This window comes from Mauremys reevesii, linkage group 12, assembly GCF_016161935.1.
Source record: "Mauremys reevesii isolate NIE-2019 linkage group 12, ASM1616193v1, whole genome shotgun sequence".
NCBI lineage: Eukaryota > Metazoa > Chordata > Testudines > Geoemydidae > Mauremys > Mauremys reevesii.
The window spans coordinates 32048996-32068411 of record NC_052634.1 but is presented as its reverse complement, the minus strand read 5'-3'; the positions used below and the strand labels follow the sequence as shown (position 1 = coordinate 32068411).

At 51.8% G+C, this 19416-nt stretch overlaps 2 non-coding genes and 1 pseudogene across 2 annotated transcripts; 2 read left to right on the top strand and 1 right to left on the bottom strand.

Moving 5' to 3' along the window:
* Positions 1-19416, bottom strand: part of LOC120375680 — a 1085709-nt pseudogene that overhangs the window by 816026 nt on the left and 250267 nt on the right.
* TRNAC-GCA lies at positions 1461-1532 on the top strand. The gene has a single exon. It is a non-coding gene; the product is annotated as a tRNA-Cys (tRNA).
* TRNAK-UUU lies at positions 6368-6440 on the top strand. Its single transcript has one exon. It is a non-coding gene; the product is annotated as a tRNA-Lys (tRNA).

Here is a 19416-nt window from a genome sequence, read left to right as displayed (position 1 = left end):
TGGTGACACAGGGGCATAGGCTGGACATGCAACAGCTGTTCAATTAAAACACTTTAGTTAAAGCCACATTACTCTTTCATGTAGACATAACTCAAGAGTGAGACAAGACCCAGCTCCATTGAAACTGAAGAACCACAACTTCCTCCACAGTCGGCAGGATGTGAACCTGCACAGGGAGACACCAATGAATTTCTAGTCCATCGCCTTAACCACTCAGCCACAACTACTTGCTGTATATGTGGTTCTCACTGCACTCTAGTTCTGTTCTCACTGAGTGATCAATTCCAGTTGTTTCCTGAAACCAGCTTCCACAACACACACACTGCTGTGCCCTTGTGTAAGTGTGTCCATGGCTGAACTGCAAGAATTCCTGCTCCTTTCCCTTCCGGCTGGAGCACGAGGAGAGTGTGTTTGTGGCTAATGACTTTGCTGTAGCTTGTTGTCCATTTCCTGCCTCGATCATTCAGACAGTCCCTTTCCCGTCATATCCCCAGTACATCAGTGATTGCGATAGCAGGGGGCAGGGTTTCTCTGGGGCACTGAGCTTTGCCAGAGGGTTGGTGGCTCCTTTCTTTCCTCACCCTGGAGTAAACTCAGCTTTTTATTCCATCCTTGATGTTTCAAGGAATAACAACAGATGACCAAAGAAAGAGGTGGACAGGGTGGGTCTCAGGGGAGGGGCAGAGAGGTGTGGGTGATAGGCAGGGTGGGTCTCAGGGGAGGGGCAGAGAGGGGTGGGCGATGGGCCGGGTGGGTCTCAGGGGAGGGGGCAGAGAGGGGTGGGTGATGGGCAGGGCAGGTCTCAGGGGAGGGGCAGAGAGGGGTGGGCAGCAGGCAGACCTTGGGGTAGGGGGTGGAGAGGCGCGAGGAGGCCCTGGGGGAGGAGAGGGACGAGCGAAAGGGGGACCAGCAGGCCTCAGCCAAAGAGCAGGGGTGGGAAGTGGCCAAATGGGAGTGAGGGCAGAGCACAGATGGGGCCTCGGAGGGAGGAGAACGAGGGAAGGGGGTGGAGTGGGGGGACAGCGCCGTGGTCTGGGCAGGGGCCGCCCACAGGATTCAGGGGTCCTGGGGCAAAACAATTTCAGGGGCCCCTTCCATAAAAAAAAATTGCAATACTATAGAATCCTGTATTCTCCTGGGGGCCCTGCAGGCTACATTGGTTCCTGTCCATTCAGGAGGTTATTTCCCACCTATTCATAAATAATGAAGCTGCTCTAAGCGGAGGGGAGAGAGCTGTCCCATCCGTGCAGTTAACCCATCTCCCCGAGAGGTGGTAGCTATGTCAGTGGGGGAAGCTACGTTGGTGGGTGTGCAAGCTGTGGTGTCTACATGTGTATATAAAGTTTAATCAAACCCCATTTTTAAAACCCTTGTGGTCTGGGAATAGAAAAGGAGCTCTCTGAGGCAGAGCCCATCCTTCAAAATCCTTAAGATCACAGACTTGCCAACACAAATGTCATGGGGGTATAACTCAGTGGTAGAGTGTTTGACGGCAGATCAAGTGGTCCTTGGTTCAAATCCAAGTGCTCCCTTCCAAACTTGTTACTTCAGTAAAAATAATTCTATTTTCAGGAGCTCCACTAAATAGGGATCCCTGAAATGAATGGACACACTCAATGTTTTCCTGTGCAAATGCATAAAAACCTCCCAAACATGTCCCCCAGCTGAAATCAGTTCCAATCCTCTAAGTGTCTAGGTTTGTTTTCATCAACTAAACAAAGGCACATGAAGACACATTTGCAGGTCCTTGGCCTCCATGGGCTACAATGTGCAGAAGAACAAGAACCACATCCACATGGGAGGCATGGACTAGTCTGTATTACATTTGGTAAGTAAGTTGCCATTGGGACTGAAAACTCTACTGGAGGTGAACAGGAGCCTGTTGCAAAAATAAAATAACCAAGATTTACCAAACTCCCTGTTACACATTCAATCCTCTGTTTGTGCACACGGCATCAACTGGGGCTCTAATAAATGGCAGCCTTCCATTAACACAGAGTGTTGTTCCTTGTAACTTTCAGATACATCTGAATGGCAGCTGTTCAGAGGTCATGTGCTGCTAGTTCATTTTCATGTATGAAGTCCTGGGTTCTATCTCTTTTTCGCTCTGCTGCTTTGCTCATGCCCAGCTGGAATGTGGCCCTGCAGGAGTTTTAATCCTGCTGAGTGAGGACCAAGTGCCAAGTGCATGCAAGGTTGGGGGGGTTCTGCGCCTAAGTCACCTCAGTACATTTAAGATTCCCACCTGCTGTGCTGCTTGGGACAAGGGTAGATGAGAAGGGCAAATCCTCCAGCACTGGAGGGAAAGGTCCCATCTGCTCAGACTGAGAGGCAAGGAAACACAGGGGCAGTCAGTGCTCAGGAGGAGAGAAATCAGTGATGTACACCCAACAGGGGACACTGTCTTTTGAGTATCACAGGGTAGCTGTGTTAGTCTGGATCTGTAAAAGCGACAAAGTCCTGTGGCACCTTATAGACTAACAGACGTACAGGAGCATAAGCTTTCTTGGGTGAATCCAGGGTGAGCTGCAGCCGGTTCGCACTGGATCGCTGAACGGTTGTTAAATTTAGAAGCCCCTTTAGAACCGGTTGTTCCTGGAGGAACAACTAGTTCCAAAAGGGCTTTTAAATTTAACTAAAGCTCTAGTAGCTCCTACCGCCTCCCCGCCCCAGCTCACCTCACTCCGCCTCCTCTTCTGAAGCTCCTCCTTCTCCTTCCTCCCAGCTTCCCGCCAATCAGCTGTTTTGGCGGGAAGCCTGGGAGGGCTGAGAAGAAAGCAGAGGCTTCCAGCAGGTAAGTTTCAGCGGGGCGGGGCGCCAGCGGGTGGAGGGCTCCAGGCGCCGCGCTGCCCAGCGAGGTCGGGCCGACCTTGGTCCCTGGGGCCGGGCGGCGCAGCGTGGCTCCTGGCCCCCAGGTCCAGCTGCGACCTCGCTGGGCAGGGCAGCGCGGTGTGGCTCCTGCCCGGGTCCCCGGCCCCCGGGCCGGGCGGGCAGTTGCTGGCCCAGGGTCTGGTCCCCAGCGGCCGGGCCGGGCGGCCGGCTGCGGTTGCTGGCCCGGTCGGTCCGCCGGTGGCGGGTTGCTGGCCCGTCCGGTCCCGGCATCTGGGCCCGGCGGTGGGGTCCTGGCCCGGTCCCGGCGGGCCGGGCCGGGCGGCGCAGTTTCTGGCCCAGGGTCCGGTCCCTCGCCGGGCCGGGCGGCGGGCCGGCCGGGGTTGCTGGAGTGGCCCGGGTCCACTCCCGGGCGGCAGGGTTGCTGGCCCGGGTCCGCTCCCTTGGCGGCGGGGTTGCTGGCCCGGGTCCGCTCCCGGGTCCGTCCCCAGGCGGCGGGGTTGCTGGCCCGAGGCCCCGGGCGGGGTTGCTGGCCGGGTCCGCTCCCGGGCGGGGGTTGCTGGCCCGGGTCCGCTCCCGGGCGGCGGGTTGCTGGCCCGGGGTCCGTCCCGGGCGGGGTTGCTCGCCTGGGTCCGCTCGGGCGGCGGGTTGCTCGCCTGGGTCCGCCCCGTGGCGGGGTTGCTGGCCTGGGGTCTGCTCCCCGGCGGCGGGTTGCTGGCCCGGGTCCGCTCCCCGGGTCCGGTCCCGGCGGCGGGGTTGCTGGCCCGAGTCCGGCCCGACGTCGGCTGGGTGGCTCGATCCCAGCCCCAGGCCAGCTGGGCCCCAGCTCCAGGCAGCACAGTAAGGTAGCAGGGAGCCGGTGGGAAGAGGGCAGGGGAGTTGGGGGGGGTGATTAGTGTCAGAGCGGTCAAAGGGCAGGGAACAGGGGGATTGAATGGTGGCAAGGGTCCCCAGGGGCAGTCAGGAAGGAGCAGGGGTTGGATGGGGCAGAGGGGGGCAGTTAGAGGTAGGGATTCCAGGGACAGTAAGGGGACAGAGAGAAGGGGTGATTGGATGGGGTAGGGGTCCCTGGGTGCCATCAGGAATGAGAGAAGGGGTTGGATGGGGTGGCAGGGGGCGGACAGGGAAGGGGGGTGGATAGGGCATAGGTCAGGGGGGCTGTCAAGGAACATGAGGGGTTGGATGGGGCACGACCCCCCTCCCGGGGGGGGGGGAGGGAGGGAACCGGTTGTTAACATTTTGGCAGCAGGAGGGAACCGGTTGTTAACATTTTGGCAGCTCATCACTGGGTGAATCCCCACTTCGTCAGATGAATGTAGTGGGAATTCTGTGACTGGCTAGCCAACTACAAAAGTAGTTTCTCCTCCCTTGGTGTTCATACCTCATCCTCACACCTCACCCCTCATCCTCCCTGATTGAACTAATGCTCAAATAAATTTGTAAGTCTCTAAAGGTGCCACAAATACTCCTGTTCTTTCTTTGAACTAACGTTGTTATCTCTAGACTGATTCTTGCCTGCATATTTATACCTGCCCCTAGAAATTTCCACGACATTCATCTGATGAAGTGGGGATTCACCCGCGAAAGCTTATGCTCCAATATGTCTGTTACTCTGTAAGGTGCCACAGGACTCTTTGTCTTTTTGAGGCGAGTGCAGCTTGCTTGGGATGGTGCTGACGATGGATAGAAAAAAGGCTGGAGTCAATGACAGACAAGACCACAGAAGGGGAAGGGGAATGGCAGCCCCACAGAAGGTCCTGGGTGCTCAGATGCCCCAGTTATTGCACCCTGGCCTGTCACAGAGAGAGAAAAGACCCAGAGGGACCCAGGAGCCCTACAGTGATCCCATGGACAAGAACCTGGCTGGGAGTGGGGTGAAGGTTCCCTGTGGGCAAAGGGGAGTTGAAATCCCTCAGTGTCCTGGAATTTAAGCAATGGAAGCTTCAAACCCTGCAGGGGTGTGGGCTGAGGTGCATCAGCAGAAGGTTGGACTGGACACGGGAGGCAGGTTTGTATAATTTTTGGTGGTGCCCAGAATGGGACTAAGTCCTGCACCACACCCCACACACACTTGCCTAAGGCTCTGGGGTGGGGAGTTTAGGTGAGGAGGGAGAGGGGCGGGGCTCGGGGCGAGTGTTTGGGTGCTGGGTCTGAGCTCTGTCTGGGGGTTGGGGTGCTGGTGGGTGTGCATTGGGCTGGGTCCTGTTTAATTTTTGGGTGCTGGTTTGGGGTCTGGGTTGGGGCAGGGGGTTGGGGGTGCAGGAGATGGTGAGGGGTGCAGCATTTACCTCAGGCATCTCCCAAAAGCAACCCGCATCCCATCCCCCTCTGGCAGCAGCCCCTAAGCGGGAGGGCCGCGGGTGTCTCTGCGCACCGCTGCCCACAGACTCCAACCCCGCAACTCCCATTGCCACAGTTGACAGAGTTGGCACTCAGGGAGGGAGCAGCGCATAGAGACCCCACCCCACGCCAGGGGCTGCAGGGATGTGCCAGCCGTTTCTGGGAGTGGTGTGCCACATGGAGCGAGGGCGGGCAGGAAAGTGCCTTAGTCCCCTGGTGCTGCTGGCAGTGGTGGCAGGAGTCTGGGCCCAATCTTTTCACCTGGTATAGTCCGTGTTCCAGCTCAAGTGATAGCTAGGGGATGTCTCATGACTGCAGCCACCTTTCTTCTATTCCACCCCTTATACAGCTTTGGTACAAGGCAGGAATCGTTTGTCTCTCTCCTGGGAAAAGCCCCAGGTTTAAGATGGATTCCTGTACCAGGTGACATGGTCACATGTCCTGTGAGACCCCCCAAGCCTTCATTCTTCCTGGCCTGACTCAGGGATGGTGCAGGACAGAGCCATCTCCAGTCTATTGTCCTGGTTAATGGGAGCCATCAAGAGTCCAAACCACTATTAATGGCCCACACTTTGCATCATTACAACAGGACCTCAGAGTTATAGTTCATATTTCTAGTTTCAGATACAGGAATGATCGGTTCATACAAATAGGATGAACACACACAGTAGATTATAAACTTTGTAATGATACCTTACAAGACACCTTTTGTATGAAGCATAGTCCAGTTACATTATATTCACTCTCATTAGCATATTTTCATAAAATCCTATGGAGTGCAACATCACAGCAGGGAAAGGGTTTTACTGCAGCACCTGGGAGCAGTTGAGTTTCATGTTCAGGCTGTGGTATGAGTTCCTTCAGGTTTCTTGTAAGCACGCAGGGCCCTTAGCGGGTGCTCTCAATGCAGGAATGGCCCAGAAACAATAAAGTGATGGGGATTGCATTTTCCTTTTTTATTTTTGTATTTCCAATGACATTTCTGTTTGTGATTTTGTTTTGCTTTGTATAACTGTGTTTTCTCCTATATTTGATAGTTAATGAAAAAAAGAATAATGCCTCAGGGCGCCGGATGGAGGAGCAGGCTGGGGCTAGGACTGCTAAGAGAGCGACAGTAGCAGGTTTTCTGTATTGTTTCTGGCCTTCATTTACATGACTAGTTTCTCTTCTGCATGAAATTTGTTTCATTTATGTGTGAGCCTGGCTAGCTCAGTTGGCAGAGCATCAGACTTTTAATCTGAGGGTCCAGGGTTCAAGTCCCTGGTCAGATGAAAAAGGAGCTGTTCCCCTCAAAACAAAAGAAGGCATCTCTCCAGGATGTTATCTGATATCACCTTTTTTCCCCCCCAGGACTTGGCTTTTCACTAGGAAGGGCCATGTACTGCCTGGGACTCTATCTTGCTTTCTCAAAGGCCATGAAAGCCTGTCTTTTGCCCGCTAGCTTGTTGTGACTTGAGCACAAGAGGGGACGTTTGATCCAGAAGCCTGGCCATGCCTGGAGTCCTGTAGGGAGGGATGCGAGCTGCATTTCCTCTGAGTCCTGAAGCTGGGCTGCAGCCTGGCCTAGGAGGCAGCCCTATTGGTTGACCTACTGGCCCAAAGTCACTTGGGTGGCGTTGGTGTTCCCCAGGGATGCTGAAGGGCCTAAGGGAGGGAGGCTCAATACTCCCCCCATCAGTCAGGGCGGAAGAGGAGGGCTGCAAGAGTGGGCAGGTTGATGGCTGGGCCTTCTAGCGTTCGGTTGGGGACGAGGTGAGGAACGCGAACTGGGAGAAATGGTTGCTGGCCTGTGAGGAATGGCTCAGCCGGTGCCGTAAGTGGACCTTGTCATTACCTACAAGGTTGTCATGCTCAAGATCCACCTGTGGGGAATTTCCTCAGCCAGGTGTTTCCCCCTGCTCCACGAGTACTGCTGAGACCGAACACGATGGCCTTCCACCTCTTGCGGGGCAATAGGACGTCCCTACCTTGTTAGGTGAAATGTGGCTTTTCTGCCGTATGAGAAGGGGGGTTGGGCCTGGTGGGCCTTGAAGCCTTGTACGGCTCTACTGTTTTGTGTTTCAATTTTCAGTGAGTGGCTGAGCTGGAGGGCAGGTCAGGCCCGAGGGGACTGGCGGGGCAACCGCAAAGAACGCAACTGACTCTTCCGATATGGCCACATTTTCTTTTTACCCCACTGGGTGCAGCACCGGGTATGGAATGGCTGATGGTGGCAGAAGGGGGAGGAGATTAGGAAGCCCCCCTCCCCCGGTGTTCTTCTATTCCCACCTTACATCCTACAGGATTTTCAGTGGGTGGCTAGGTGGAAAGTGCTTGCAGGATGGCTTCATCCGCAACAGCGGCCGCTCTCACAGCAGCGGCGGCCACAGCAGCGAGCCCCGCCCCCTCCCCTTTGGCTCAGTCTGAACAGAGGTCAATGTACCACTGGGTGAGACAGGCCAATTTTAGGGAGCTTCCTCTGAAGGTGAGCAACTGTCCCCAGAACTTACTGACAGGAGCTTTAAAGTATTTTCAAATCTGCACGGACGGCATGTGCACAGCAAAGGCTGCCCGGGGCACTGTGTCAGGCTCTGGCACCGCTTGAGACAATGGACCATCTTCAGCCACCAGGTGACCCAGGATCTAAGGCAGGAATGGGGTGAGGAAGCAAGTCAAGCTGAGCAAAGCAGGCAAAAATTCATCTCGCCTTTGTGGGCGCTCGCAGTGATGCCCTTTTTGTGTGCCAGGGCTGACAAAAACATCCCAGACAGAGAAACAGCAGACCAAAAAAGTGCCATTTACATGCTGAAGTAGCTCAGCATTGGAGAGCTAGAGGTTCCCTAGTTCAATCCCAGGCTTTGGCATGCTCTTTTGGTCCCTTTGTGTGCTGTGGTGGGATGTTTTCTGGAAGCACAGCAGTGCCTTTACCCACCATGAGTTCCTCATTTTGGGCTCCCAAGCAAGAAAAGACAGCATGGACTTGTGCACCGAGCTGGCCCACCTGACCTTTCTTCTCTTGCTCTTTCTCAGCAAGGGGAAGAAAAAGAAGCTCTGCCTCAAGCTGGAGTCAGAAGGGTGACATAAGGATGACTTCCTGAGTGCCGGCTCCAGTCCTTTGCTCTACCAGCTGATCTATCGAGGACTGCCACCACTTTCTCCAGGTTGGCCCATCTGTGTGTTCAGAATGGAGAGGAGTAACTAGTGGTGTTCCCCAAGGGTCAGTCCTAGGACCAATCCTATTCAACTTATTCATAAATGATCTGGAGAAAGGGTGAGGTGGCAAAGTTTGCAGATGGTACTAAACTGCTCAAGATAGTTAAGACCAAAGCTGACTGTGAAGAACTTCAAAAAGATCTCACAAAACTAAGTGATTGGGCAACAAAATGGCAAATGAAATTCAATGTGGATAAATGTCAAGTAATGCACATTGGAAAAAATAACCCCAACTATACATACAATATGATGGGGGCTAATTTAGCTACAACTAATCAGGAAAGAGATCTTGGAGTCATCATGGATAGTTCTCTGAAGACGACCACACAGTGTGCAGTGCCAGTCAAAAAGCAAACAGGATTTTAGGAATCATTATAAAAAGGAGAATAAGATAGAGAATATCTTACTGCCTTTATATAAATCCATGGTAGACCCACATCTTGAATACTGCATATAGATGTGGTCTCCTCATTTCAAAAAAGATATACTGGCACTAGAAAAGGTTCAGAGAAGGGCAACTAAAATGGTTAGGGGTTTGGAACGGGTCCCATATGAGGAGAGATTAATGAGACTAGACCTTTTCAGCTTGGCAAAGAGAAGACTAAGGGGGGATATGATAGAGGTCTATAAAATCATGAGTGGTGTGGAGAAAATGAATAAGGAAAAGTTATTTACTTGATCCCATAATATAAGATCTAGGGGCCACCAAATGAAATTAATAGGCAGCAGGTTTAAAACAAATACAAGGAAATTCTTCTTCACACAGACACAGTCAACATGTGGAACTCCTTGCCTGATGGGGTTGTGAAGGCTGGTGCTATAAGGGGGTTTAAAAGAGAACTAGATAAATTAGTAAGTTTCAGAATGGAAGCCATGTTAGTCTTTATCAGCAAAAAGAATGAGGAGTACTTGTGGCACCTAACAGACTAACAAATGTATTTGAGAAACAGCTCTGACATCATAATAAAAAAGGCTGACAAAGGAGGTGCTGTCGTCATCATGAATAGGTCGGAATATGAGCGAGAGGTTCCTAGGCACCTCTCAAACACCACATTCTACAAGCCATTACCCTCTGATCCCACTGAGAGTTACCAAAAGAAATGACACCATCTGCTCAAGAAACTCCCTGAAAAAGCACAGGAACAAATCTGCACAGACACACCCTAGAACCTCGACCAGGGTTATTCTATCTGCTACCCAAAATCCATAAACCTGGAAATCCTGGATGCCCCATCATCTCAGACATTGGCACCCTGACAGCAGGATTGTTTGGCTATGTAGACTCCCTCCTCAGGCCCTACTCTACCAGCACTCCCAGCTATCTTTGAGACACCACTGACTTCCTGAGGAAACTACAATCCATTGGTGATCTTCCAGAAAACACCATCCTGGCCCCTATGGAGGGAGAAGCCCTCTACACCAACATTCCACACAAAGATGGACTACAAGCCGTCAGGAACAGTATCCCCGATAATGTCACGGCAAACTTGGTGGCTGAACTTTGTGACTTTGTCCTCACCCACAACTATTTCACATTTGGGGACAATGTATACTTTCAAGTCAGCGGCACTGCTATGGGTACTCACATGGCCCCACAGTATGCCAACGTTTTTATGGCTGACTTAGAACAACGCTTCTTCAGCTCTCGTCCCCTAACGCCCCTACTCTACTTGCCCTACACTGATGACATCTTCATCATCTGGACCCATGGAAAAGAAAACCCTTGAGGAATTCCACCATGATTTCAACAATTTCCATCCCACCATCAACCTCAGCCTGGACCAGTCCACACCAGAGATCCACTTCCTGGACACTACAGTGCTAGTAAGCGATGGTCACATAAACACCACCCTATACTGGAAACCTACTGACCGCTATACTTACCTACATGCCTCCAGCTTCCATCCAGACCACTCCACACGATCCATTGTCTACAGCCAAGCTCTAAGATACAACCACATTTACTCCAACCCCTCAAACAGAGACAAACACCTACAAGATCTCTATCGAGCATTCTTACAAGTACACTACCCACCTGCTGAAGTGAAGAAACAGATTGACAGAGCCAGAAGAGTACCCAGAAGTCACCTACTACAGGACAGGCCCAACAAAGAAAGTAACAGAACCCCACTAGCTGTCACCTTCAGCACCCAACTAAAACCTCTCCAGCGCATCATCAAGGATCTACTACCTATCCTGAAGGACAATCCCTCACTCTCCCAGATCTTGGGAGACAGGCCAGTCCTTGCTTACAGACAGCCCCAACCTGAAGCAAATACTTACCAGCAACCACACAACAAAAACACTAACCCAGGAACCTATCCTTGCAACAAAGCCCGTTGCCAACTCTGTCCACATATCTATTCAGGGGACACCATCATAGGACCTAATCACATCAGCCACATTATCAGAGGCTCGTTCACCTGCACATCTACCAATGTGATATATGCCATCATGTGCCAGCAATGCCCCTCTGCCATGTACATTGGCCAAACCAGACAGTCTCTACATAAAAGAATAAATGGACACAAATCAGACATCAAGAATTATAACATTCAAAAACCAGTTGGAGAACACTTCAATCTCCCTGGTCACTTGATAACAGACCTAAATTCGCAATATTACAACAAAAAACCTTCAATAACAGACTCCCACGAGAGATGCTGAATTGGAATTAATTTGCAAACTGGACACCATTAAATTAGGCCTGAATAAAGACTGGGAGTGGATGGGTCATTACACAAAGTCAAACTATTTCTCCGTGTTTATTTGTCCCCCTACTGTTACACACACCTTCCTGTCAACTGTTGGAAATGGCCGTCCCGATTATCACTACAAAAGGTTTTTTTCTCCTGCTGATAATAGCTCACCTTAACTGCCCACTATCATTATAGTGTGTATGGCAACACCCATTTTTTTGTGTTCTCTGTGTATATATATATATATATATATATATATATATATATATGTATCTTCCTGCTGTATTTTCCACTGCATGCATCCGATGAAGTGGGTTTTAGCCCACGAAAGCTTATGCTCAAATAAATTTGTTAGTCTCTAAGGTGCCACAAGTACTCCTGTTCTTTTTGCAGATAAATTAATGGAGGTTAAGTCCATGAATGGCTATTAGCCAGGCTGGGTAAGGAATGGTGTCCCTAGCCTCTGTTTTTCAGAGGGTGGAGATGGATGGCAGGAGAGAGATCATTTGGTCATTACCTGTTAGGTTCGGTCCCTCTGGGGCACCTGGCATTGGCCACTGTTGGCAGATAGGATGCGGGGTTGGATGGACCTTTGGTCTGACCCAGTATGGCCATTCTTATGTTCTTATGAAGGGAGGGGCAGAGCCCCACAACAGAGTTTCTGTAGTGTAGTGGTTATCATGTTTGCCTAACATGCAAAAGGTCCCTAGTTTGAAACCAGGTAGAAACATGATGGTTTAACTTTCCCAGCTCCTACTAGCCTGTCCCTGCTGTTGTAGGAGCAGCAGTGATTTCTCTGTTGGAAAGGTCTGTTATACTTCCCCTGCTCCCACTTTTGTCTCCGCTCCCTCTCTGAATGCCTGTGAAGTGGCTTTTCCCCTCCCGTTCCCCCCTGGAATGCTTGTGGGATGAACGTTCTGGTTGAAGAGCAGAAGAGCTCCCAGGTAGACAAGGTGTCTGGGACTCTAATTAGGCAGCACTCACACACCCAGAGCATGGACACTGCCCAAGGTGGAGTGTGACCCACCAGATGCAGCCAAGTCATCTCTAGTCGCAGGCCATTAGGTGCAGGCCCTTAAAAGGGGAAGGGGCCATGTGCTCAGGAGAGCACTCACAAGCTTGTACCTCCAGTGATTGCCCTTCGCCCGGACCGCCTGGCCAGTGGTTCACAGCGTTGCATTTCACTGTGCCTCAGGAAGACTTACCTTCATCGCACCGTCCATAGCTGCGCTGTGGGACACTTACCTTGCAGAATCCAGACATCTCCAGTGCTGTGCCTGTCCTGGGAGTGTGAGTATGCGAGTGCGAGTGTGACACCCCCTGCCCCTGCTTATTTTGAGCTTAGCTGTCAGTATAACAAATGTGCTGCTTTCTGCCAAACTCTGGTGGGTCATTAGTCCTCCCTACACTTACTAGCTGGCCCAATTTTGGGTAACACCTGCGATAAACTCAACCCCTGCAGGACAGAGGGTGGTGAAATGAGCTGAGAAAAAGCCTTAGCATCAGCAGGGGAAAGCTAGAGGATCTTGGCCTGTCACCTTTTGAAGCCTTGTGGCTTGGTCTCCTCTGCCCTTGGAGGTTGGCCTATGGTGGCCGGCTCTTGCTGCTGGCTTCCTTTGTGTGACTTGCCAAAGGAGGAAGTGAGGCAGGAATGGGGCAAAGGAGGAAAGTCGAGCTGAGGAAGGCAGGGCAGAAGCTAAGTGTCTCAGTGCGGCTAAGTGGGGTTAGTAGAGCGCCACCATTCGTTCTGCAAAGCCTGGGGAGGTGCGGTTGGCTGCTGGGAGGTAGAATCCTGTGCCTGCCTCTTGGCTTCCCAGGGATGGCTACTTGCAGCCCAGGAGAAGGACGATGGTTCTGGGTGAAAGGAAGACAAGCAAAGCTCTGGGAGGAAATTTGGGTGCGGGGTGCGGGCTCTGCGCTGGGGGAGGGGGTTGGGGTGCAGGAGGGGTGGCACTTACCCCGGGCACTGCAGCTCCCAAATTGACCCGTACACACAACCCTGCGTCAGCAGCTCCTAGGTGGGCGGGGCCAGGGACTCTCCGTGCGCCGCTGCCTGCAGGCGCTGCCCCCAGAGCTCCCATTGGCTGCAGTTCCTGGCCAATGGGAGTTGCGGAGTTGGTACTCAGGGCAGGGGCAGTGAATGGAGACACTCCGCCCACCCCAGGGGATGCTGGGACATGCCGGCCATTTCTGAGAGTGGCACGGAGGGACGGAGGCAGAGTGGGCAGGGATCCATCTCAGTGCTGCTGGCACATCTCTGCACACCCATGGGGGGAGGGAAGCAGAGGGCCTCCATGTGCTGCCTGGGGTAGGGCCAGTGCACAGAGCTGCCTCCCCTCCCGGGTCTATTACAGGAGTGGGTGGGTGGGGTCTTTTGGCCTGCAAGGTGCAGCAGGTCGGACTAGATGATCACACTGGTCCCTTCTAACCTTAAAGACTCTGAGTCTAAAAGGGAGATGGAAGTAAAGGAAGTTTTTTAAAAAATAAACCAAACATTGTAATATCAGGATAACTCCAACAGCTCATTGTATAGTCCTGCCCTTTTCTTCCTCCATTGTGTGTTGAATGACCTGCAGCACATGGATTCTCTCATTCCATTGATAAACTGATACAATGTGACTGAAATTAAATCACTTCCCAGCAGAGAAAACATCACATCAGCTGGGAATTGAACCCAGGTCAACTAGCTTGGAAGGTAGCTATGCTCACCACTATACCACCAATGCATCTGGCAAAAGTGTCACTTATGCTTGCCTAATGAGGTTAGACCAGCGTTGAAGAGATTTTTCTGCCTGTTAAAATGTACTGGATTCTCATCACTAAAAAAAACCCTCATGACTAAAAAAAACCACCTCCATCTTCACTTGGGTTTCAACCATCAGCCTTTCAATTAGCCACCAATGTTGTTAATCACAGGGTATGTCTACACTACGGGATTATTCCGATTTTACAGTGCATCCGAGTTCAGATTGCTGTCCAGAGCAGTCACAATGGTGCACTGTGGGATGGCGCCTGGAGGCCAATACCATCGAATTGCGGCCACACTAACCCTAATCCGACATGGCAATACCGATTTCAGCGCTACTCCCCTCCTTGGGGAGGAGTACAGATATTGGTATTAAGAGCCCTTTATATCTATATAAAGGGCTTCGTTGTGTGGATGGGTGCAGGGCTAATGCCCTTTAACGCTGCTAAATTCGATATAAACTCACAGTGTTGACCGGGCCAGAGAGAGCAGCAGGTTTCCCATATTGTTTCCCGCTCTTGTTTTCTTTACTAGTTTCTCCTCTGCACCAACTTGCTCTTTTTCTTCATGAGCCTGGCTAGCTGAAGTGGGTATTCACCCATGAAAGCTCATACTCCAAAACATCTGTTAGTTTATAAGGTGCCACAGGACTCTTTGCTGCTTTCAGTTGGCAGAGCATCAGACTTTTAATCTGAGGGGCCAGGGTTCAAGTCCCTGGTCAGGTGATAAACTACTCACCAAGATCTTACACTGTCTTTCCCATGTCCTCTTTGATGTTACTTTTTCTCTTCAGGATTTTCTCTTTCCTCAGAAGGGCCTTTTTGTGTGTGGGTTTGAAGGGGCAACTTCCTGACAGCCCCTCTGTCCTTGCAGCCTGGAGGAATAAAGCCTCTGGGCATAGAGCATGTTCCTTCCCTGCACAGACACACACACAGAATATCCCTAAGGAATTAGAATCACCTGCTGCCTTCCCCTGTCCTGCTGGATCCCCAAATGAAGATGCTCTTCAGCCTAAACCCATGTCCCCTCTTTTCCCAGTGCCCCTCAATCCCAACCGTCAGTCCCTCCTATGCTCACTGCTCCTCACTCCCAACCAGAGCCTGCTCCTCTTCACCCTTCTCCTCTGTCCCAACCCACAGCCCCCTCCTATTCCCGGTGCTCCTCAATCCCAATCCACGGGCCCCCCGTCCTCACGCTGCTCCTCAATCCCAACCCACAGCTCCCTCCTTCCCTCCAGCAGCAGGTGCTTCAGACCCCCTCAGGAAGATTTTCTTGCAAGGTTTCGTGTATGAGTCTGCATGTGGATTTTACAGTATGTTGGAAATAGGTTGGGTTGCTTGCTGAAATGATCACTTGTGGCTGGTGTTGGATTCCCAGTCTCCATGTTATAGGGGCAGGAGAAACAAAGGGCTGTTATCGTTGATGTGTGAATCGAGGGCAGCACAACTGTGCTTGGCAGACCCTGATTGAGGGACTCACCCTCAGTTCAATAGCACTTGCTAGGCAGGGGACATGGGTTCCAAAGCTGAGTGGGTTGGGGCTATGTCCATACTGCAATGAAACACTCATGGCTGTCCCATGCCAGTGCAGGCTCCCAGGCTAGGGCCATGGGGTGGTAAATTTGCACTGTAGACATCTCAGCTCAAGCTCAATATTGGGCTCTGGGAGCCCTCAAGGTTGGAAGGGAGTTTAGCAAGCAAAAAAGATAAACTGGCAGTGGAGTATTACCCTGGACTTGACAGCATTTCTCCATTGGTCTGTCTGCTTTGGGGCAGGGACAATAACACGTCCTGCTGTATCTGTTATTTCATAGGGTGGTTTAGGATTTTCATTCTCACACATGGTGCATGAAGCAGGACTCAACCCTCAGTGCAAACTAAATGAGCCGCCCACAGGTTCTGGCAGCCACAATGAGCATTTAGTGTGAGAGCCCAGACCTGCCCCTGTCCCAGAGGGAGGGGAGTCATCTGTGACAGGCTGGACCACTGACCTATCAGCTCTTAACTCTCAGTAATTCCGTTATCAGTGCCTGTGAGTGTAACTGAAACAGCCATACTGGGCTGGACCAAAGGCCCATTTAGTTCTCTGACAGCTGCCAATACCAGGTGCTCCAAGAGGTACTCAACAAGGCACCACTGGGAGTTGGACCCAGGATCTCCTGTTTACAAGGCAGGTGCTTTAGCCAGCTAAGCCATGGTGCCTGCTTGTGGCTCAGGGACACTCTCTGCCCACACCTGACTCCCTGCCATCCCCACTGGGGCCTGACAAGCTTTCTTGTGTTGGATTCTGCAAAGCAGAGGAGCAGGTGAGGTTTTCCTTGCAAGCTCTGTGTGTGTGTGTGTGAATCTTTGGCCAGGTCTGCACTACAAAGTTATTTCAGCATCATTATATTGCTCAGCTGTGTGAAAAACACACAACGCTCCCTCGGTCAGCAGCTTTTGGCTGGTGCACACACTGCAATGCCATGTCTGGCGACAAAATAAAACCACCTCGACAAGAGGCCTAGAGCTTTGTGCCAAATTGTCAGTGTAAATGCTGCTGGTCATTATATCACCATAACTGGTCTCCACCAGTATCCCACCATGAACTCGCCTGCCCTGCATTCCTGCTACAGAGGCCGGACCTCTCTCCTTTCATAGCTCCAGAAAGTTCTGACAGCTGAGCTGCTATCTACACTGGGATTAGGTTGATAGAACTGCATTGCCAGCCTAAGTAATGTAATTACACCAACCATAGGCGGCAGGTTTGTATAATTTTTGGTGGGGCCCAAAATGGTGGTGCCCCCCCCCCACTCCCGCCCTGTAAGCCGATATAAAATGAAGCTATAACACGTCAGTACCACAAGATTACAAGGTTGGAGAAGGGGTAGGGGTTCCAGGGCCAGTCAAGGGACAAGGAGCAGGGGGTTGGATGGGGCAGAGGTTTGGAGGGCAGTCAGGGGACAGGCAGCAATTGGATAGGCATGGGAGTCCAGGGGTTTATCAGGGGACAGGTAGGGGTGGGGTCCTGGGGAAAGTTGGGTGGGGTCTCAGGAGGGCAGTTGGGGACAAGGAGAAGGGAGGCTTAGATAGGGGCTGGGGTCCCCAGGGGCAGGTAGGGGCAGTTGTCTCAGGAGTGGGTAACGGGGGACAAGGACCCGTGGTGCTTAGATAGGGGGTGGGGGTCCTGGGGGGCAGTTGGGGCAGGGGTCTGGGGAGGGGGCAATCAGCGGCCAGGGGCTGGGATTCAAAGGGCTCTGAGCTGCTGGCAGCCGCGGGGAGCCCTGAGCCCTTTAAATCCCAGCCTCCGCCGTGGCTGGGATTCAAAGGGATCTGGGCTCTCTGCCCCTGCGGGCAGCGCAGAGCCCTCTGACTCCCGGCCACGGCTGAGATTTAAAGGGCTCTGGGCTCCCCGCGGTTGCAGGCAGCCCAGAGCCCTCTGATTCCCGGCTGCGGCTGGGATTTAAAAGGCTCTGGGCTCCCTGCAGCAGCGGGCAGCCCAGAGCCCTCTGATTCCCAGCCACGGCTGAGATTTAAAGGGCTCTGGGCTCCCCGCGGTTGCAGGCAGCCCAGAGCCCTCTGATTCCCAGCCGCGGCTGAGATTTAAAGGGCTCTGGGCTCCCCGCGGTTGCAGGCAGCCCAGAGCCCTCTGATTCCCAGCCACGGCTGGGATTTAAAGGGCTCTGGGCTCCCCACGGTTGCAGGCAGCCCAGAGCCCTCTGATTCCCAGCCGCGGCTGGGATTTAAAGGGGCAAAACCTAGCTCCAAATATTGGTGGAGCAGAGCCCCTGATTTTGAATATTCCTGGGGCTTTAGCTCCACGAGCCCATATAAGTTGGCGCCCATGACACCAACCTAATTTCCTAGTGTAGACCTGTCCAAAGAATCGCACACACACCTTGGGAGCAAAACTTCACCTGCTCCTCTGCTTTACAGAAGCCAAACACGAGCAACACTTGTAAGGGCCCAGTGGGGATTGGCAGAGAGTCAGGTGTGAGCAAACACACTGCTTTAAGTAACAGCAGGTACCATGGCTTGGCTGGTTAAAGCGCCTGTTTTGTAAACAAGAGATCCTGGGTTCAACTCCCGGTGGTACCTTAAAGACTGGCTTTTGGAGCACCTGGTATTGGCTACTGTCAGAAGACAAGATTCAGAGCTAGATGAACCTATGGTTTAAATTACACTCGCAGGCACTGATAATAGAGTTACTGAAAGTTTGGGTGTTAAGAGCTGATAGGTCAGTGGTCCAGTACCCTCAATGCGGTTTTAGCTGGAAACACACCTGGAGGATAAAGACTCAACTGAACTGATTCAGAAGAGAATAATAACAATAATACTTTCAAACCAAAGTCCCCAAACAGATTAGTACTGGTTTTTCAGTTTGGGGAATTTTTTTTTCCCAGTCAGACCTTGCCAAGGGAAACAGGGAGAAAATGTTTGAGTTTCCTCCTTCAGAACAGCTTGGCCTAGACACTAGCTCTGGGTCAGTGCTCTGGCCTTGCTCGGGTTGAGGGTATTTTAATAATTTGGGCTGGTCCCAGGGTGTTTGGAGGACATGACGAGGATGTTCCCTTTTGAGATATAAATTAAGAAATACAGGGCTAGAGAATTTTTCTTTTTTTAAGAAATCTGGGATTTAGACATTTTATTTAAAGCAAGAGAGTTCTGAGTTTCTGAGAAGGTTTTTGTTTGCAAGAAGCAACACTGTACCAAACGGGGACATGGTTGTCTACAAAGGAGGAGTAATGACTAAATGCATCCAATGAGGATGCAATTTGTACCCATACACGCAGAGCACAATGGACTAGCAGTCCATCGCCTTAACCACTCAGCCACCTCATCAGAACTATCAAGGAAAAGACAGGAGGAGAAATCTAATGTCAGCAGAGATAGGGACAATAAGGAGTTTTTAAATACTAAGCGGAAGCAGAGGCTGAATGAGCTCCCCCCTCACATCTAGTGAGGAGCTGGGGGAAAGACTTCAGGAACAGACCGCGTTTGCATAGACACACCTACTCTGCCTAGGTATGCAGCAGGATGGGGCCGCTTTCCCAAAATGACCAGTTTTGGCTGGTGGCAGGTTACAAATCACTTTAGGATTGAGTGGAATGAAATGTTATTATCCTTCCTGCATGAGTGAAGGGCAGCAGAACATACCTACTCGGTCCTGATGGAGGGGTGGGTGGGTGAGGAATAGCTTTCATTGGACTTCATAGAAGTGATTGAGAACGTCACCCTAAAACAGTGGTCCCCAAACATTTCACACTGTGCCCTCTTATCCAGTTGGGGGAGGGCAAAACCAGAGCTTGAGGGATTCAGCCCTGGGTGGTGGAGCTCAGACTTTTGGCTTCAGCCCCAGGCACTAATGCCATCCCTGGCAACCCCATTAAAACAGGGTTATGACCCACTTTGGGGTCCTGACCCGCAGCTTGAGAACCACTGCTCTAGGCTGATGGGAGAGAGTTTTCCTGGGGGTGCAGTTAATCCACTTCCCAAGAGGTGGCAGCTATGTCAGTGGGAGAAGCTATATCGGTGGGTGTGCAAGCTGTGGTGTTCACCACATTTAAGAAGTTTAATCAAACCCCATTTTTAAAACCACTTCTGGTCTGGGAATGGCAAAGGATCTCGAGGA